Source organism: Limulus polyphemus, unplaced genomic scaffold, assembly GCF_000517525.1.
Source record: "Limulus polyphemus unplaced genomic scaffold, Limulus_polyphemus-2.1.2 Scaffold1070, whole genome shotgun sequence".
Lineage (NCBI taxonomy): Eukaryota > Metazoa > Arthropoda > Merostomata > Xiphosura > Limulidae > Limulus > Limulus polyphemus.
Genome location: NW_013666680.1, coordinates 45472 through 50170, shown reverse-complemented (window position 1 = coordinate 50170; position 4699 = coordinate 45472). Strand labels below are relative to the sequence as shown.

At 33.3% G+C, this 4699-nt stretch overlaps 1 long non-coding RNA gene across 1 annotated transcript in view; it reads left to right on the top strand.

Annotated features, from left to right (window-relative positions):
• Positions 1-4277, top strand: part of LOC111086405 — a 7773-nt gene extending 3496 nt beyond the window's left edge. Inside the window, exon 3 of the long non-coding RNA XR_002611121.1 lies at positions 622-4277. This is a non-coding gene — a long non-coding RNA (uncharacterized LOC111086405). The remainder of the gene's footprint in view (positions 1-621) is intronic.
• The last annotated feature ends 422 nt before the right edge of the window (positions 4278-4699 follow it).

Here is a 4699-nt window from a genome sequence, read left to right as displayed (position 1 = left end):
ATTTACGGGAAATCAATTAACAAACGGAGACGTAACAGAATGATAGTTTACAATAAAGTATGATATAATGTAAGAAGCACTTACAATTTTATGTGTAAACCAAAAAACTGTTTATATGTATCAGTTCTACCTGGAATTTACACAAAATATTAATTTATCGTGTTTATCAAGTCTCCAGGATATCAATAACTAATGAAATATTTTACTCTACATAAAGAATATCATTTTATACAGTTTTGAATTTTACAAAGTTTGCCAAGTTTTGTAAGATAAGATCATTTCAATTTCTAAAACTTGGTCCATATTTTGTAATGACATACTTGTTTTTGCTACACAGTGTAAGCATCCAAGCATTATGGATATTTATGGTTTAGATATTACTAAATAAAAATTAAAATTTTAGATAGTATGTGTATACCATGTTTTTTTGCTGTTCTAAAAGACTATACATAATAGAGGGTTTGTAAAAACTTTTCATTGTGGCAAACAGTAAAACTGTAATTGTTAATTGAATTGGTTAAATGTATTCTTAAAACTTTTAAGTCTAGGTTCAGTAGTTCAAATGTATGTGTATATCATGTTTTCAGTTATATCAACCAAATATTAATAACATAATAAAAGTTTGTTAGATGGCCTCAAAAGATATATTCAATTCCTGAAGAAGAAGTGGGATCTCATTGTAGATGAAGTATTGCTCATTTTTTTTTTCTTTCATCTTGGAAGAAGATTCTCTTTCCTCTGAGTCAGAGGAGGAAGCCACAACATCAACAATGAATTGTGAAAAACCCTCATTGATGGTTTCTCTTTTCTTTGAGGACCCTGACATACAGTCATGGGAAGAAGACTCTCCTCATGACCCACAACAATTTGAAGATACTGCTACTGGTCCTCCCACAACCAGCACCACATCCACTTCCAAAATGGCCAGAGGTAAGAAGACACAGCAAAAGCCTCTGACCTGTAGTGCAGAATGGAAATGGGAGGTACTTGAAGATGAGGAACCTAAATTGTTGTGGGACTTCATTCGAGAAGAGCATGTTTCCTGTCTAGCTAGCAGGTGTCAGACTCCTCTTGATTTTTATCAACTGTATTTTACTCTCAGTATTGTAACCAAAATTGCTGAAGAAACAAACAGATTTGCACACCAGCAAAGGGAGGAACACCAAAAAAAAATGCTATCAGAAAGAAAAGAAGAATGCTGAAATATAGTGGTGTTACTCCTGAAGAAATTTCAGTTTTTATTGGTGTAAGTATAGATATACATCACTTACCATCTTTTTCAGATTACTAGTATATCACTCCTTTAATTCATTTACCCTGGTTTTCTTCAATATTTTCCAGAGAAAAATTTCTAACTATCGCTCACTTCCTGCATTTCAATCTAAAAATGATGCTAAGCATGATAAACTCTTCAAAGTCAGGCATGTGCTCAATCATTTATTAACAGTTTTTTCAGCTCACTATAACCCTACTAGGGAACTATCTATTGATTAAAAAATGCTGGGAACAAAGGGGAGAATTTCATTTAAACAATATCTACCTAACAAGCCTACCAAGTGCGGCATCAAACTGTGAGTTCTGGCAGAAGCTGTAACTGGATATTGTTTAAATTTTAGAGTATACTCTGGTAAAAGGGGATCTGTACCTTTCAAGGGCTTAGCTAACACAGTTGTAATGACTCTGATGGAAAAGTACCTTGAAAGAGGACACAGTCCTTTTACTGACAACTTTTATACATCTCCAACTCTGTTTGATAAGTTGCTTTCACTTAGCACTCGTAGGAAAAACAGGGCCTACTTCCCAAACATGTTTACAAGTAATTTAAAAAGGGAAGGGTCAAAGTTTTTATGCTGTGGCTTAATGACTGCTGTGTACTGATAAGAGAGATGTCTATGCTCTTTCTACATCAGTTGACTAAAATTGTATGTATACTTCTTCGTGCATAATTTAGCAGTTAGATTTTTATTGTTTTCTTCTGCACTATACTCATGGGTTGTAATAAATTGTGTAAAGCATATTCATTTATTTATAAAGCTTGTTTATTCATTTATTTATAAAGCTTGTTTATTCATTTATTCTCCTTATAAGTTTGACAATTTTTCTTATAAGTACTTTGTGTTTATGATCATTGATGCTCTTCTTGTGTATATGTATCTTCAGTTGTAACTTTTGTATATATATTTTATGTAATTCAATTTTCTGTTGTGAGTCATGATCGGGTTTTACAAAAGATTAGAAGCTATCACAATAAATACAGAACAATTATGAAACCAATGAAAAGCAGTCAAAGTGACACTTACAAAGCCAAAGAATTCCAAGAACAAGCAGCAAAAGATGTTTTCAACATTTTCCTTTAAGTGTTCAGATTTTTCTTTGTGTGATTGTGCTAAGGATTGCAAAGTACCAAAGAAAAAATAGACTTTTCTCTTACATCAAAGAAGTGACAGAAACATTATTATAGGCTCAGTCAACACCTCTACTACTAAAAACTCCAAGAAATGGAAAAAAGAAAATACAGAGCATTACTTCCCTTTGAACAAAACACAGACAATACAACTGAGACAAAATGGGATGATGATGAACCATGTGAAATGAAACTCCCTGAATCTGATACCAATAATGACTATGTTTTACCCATGTACTATTTGCAGAGAGCTGTGGAAAATGGTAATGAACAAAGGCCTTCATCATCAAAAGGTGAAAAAACACATCTCAAATGAGGCTGCCATTAACAGCATTTGCAGGAGCTTGCAACAGGACAGGAGTGTTTGACAGAGCAGCTTCTACAATTGCTAGTGCAATTATGGAAGATGTAGGACTAATTACAAAACAGAATAGTTTGAAAATTGTAGACAGGACTAATGTACAATGGGAATGATTTAAAAATAGAGCTAAATTACAAAATGTCCTCAAAGCCTATTCTTTGATTACCAAAAATACAAAACTCTGAAGCAAGAAAAAAAAAAGGTTATAAATATTACAAAACAACAATTACAGATTAAAATTTGGCAATACTTGAGGAACCTGGATCAAAGTATTTAAGACACACACAACACGTGTCTGGCACTGGTGAATGTATCAAAACAAGTATCATATAATATTTAGAGGAAAACAACATAAATACTGAAGAAATAGTAGCTATTGGATGGGCCTGCAGTGAATACCGGACCAAGGGGTGGAGTCATCCAACTACTAGAAGAACATTTTAGGAAACCATTGCAATGGCTAGTATGTCAACTCCATGCTAGTGAGCTAGTATTGCGACATCTTGATGGACACACTAAAGGACCTTACAGCTATTCAGGTCCTATTGGCAAAAGTTTGGAAGGTTGTGAGAATCTGCCTGTAGCTGTGTTCCAAAAAGTCGAAGTTCAGCTACTCGCATTATCTCAGTGAAGAATTCAAACATAGAATAGTGGATCCAGTTATACAGAGGAATGCCTTTTTTGGTCACCCGGAAAACATTCTCTTAGCTATGATTACAGATGACCAACAACATATAAGGGAGTTAGGACTAAGAAGAATCATGAGATCAAGAAAACAAAAGCCTCCAGAATTTAGACAATATCAAATACCACCACTTAGGTTTGATGCAGTAAGATTAATTGAATGGCAACATTGCAATTTGACAGAGCCACTTTTAACAATGAAACTTTCATACAATGAATTGGGACTTATGGTAAAATCAAAGGACGTGCCAATGCTTAAAACTGCAAGGTTTCCATATCATACCCAAGCTGTTGAAAGATGTATTAAACTTATGACTGAAGCATCAAGTGCTGTTTATGGACAAGACTCAAGAAATGGATGCATACATGCAAGGCTGAAATCCTGATAGCTGATGCCCTCATTTGAATCTAAAAACAAATATCATATCTCACAGTAAACAGGACCTAAAGTGCTCACAAGGTTGAGTGGAATGGGTGGGCACAGGTGGAACTCGATATACAGCCACCTCCTCATGGCAAGTTCTGGGTTGCTTCAATGGATAATTGTTGAAAGAAGCAAAGAGCTGCATGAAAGATGCTGTAAGATGTAAATTATGTTTATCACATACTTCAAGCTTCTTGGAGCACCACAAGATAATCCCAGATATCAATGAAACTTTTCAGGATTACTATGTGTCCTATCCGAAAAATTTTCCGCACTATCAGAAAAAAATTTTACGTGAAAAATTTACTCCACCCTAATGGACAGCTCTATGTTAGATACTCAGAACAATAAGGGCCTATTTATCCTTGCCAGTGAAGGAAAAACAATAAGCACCATTCATAAGGAAGCCCTGATTTAAAACAGTTTAAATTTTCTAGTTTATTTTCAAAAATCAAACTTAAGGTTGTTTTTTTTTTTCTATAAATGCACAAAAAGTATTTTTTTTTTCAAAAACCTGGGCAATGCCAGGTAATGCTGCTAGTAATATATATAAAATTATATGACAAAGAGTATGATCAAAGAAAAAATAAAAATCTAAATTCAATTTTAAAAAAGCAAATTGGTACAATTTTAATAATATACCAATAGAAGGTTTGAAAGATTATACATATAAAACAGCTAATGATAAGGATCGAATTGACAATAAAACAAGATTAAAAGGACATTTTTCCATTAATATTAATGCAGTTCTGAATAATGATAAAAAAATTGTATCCCATTAAACTTTTAACTGTGAAAATATTGACATGAATGCATTTTTTAAAAC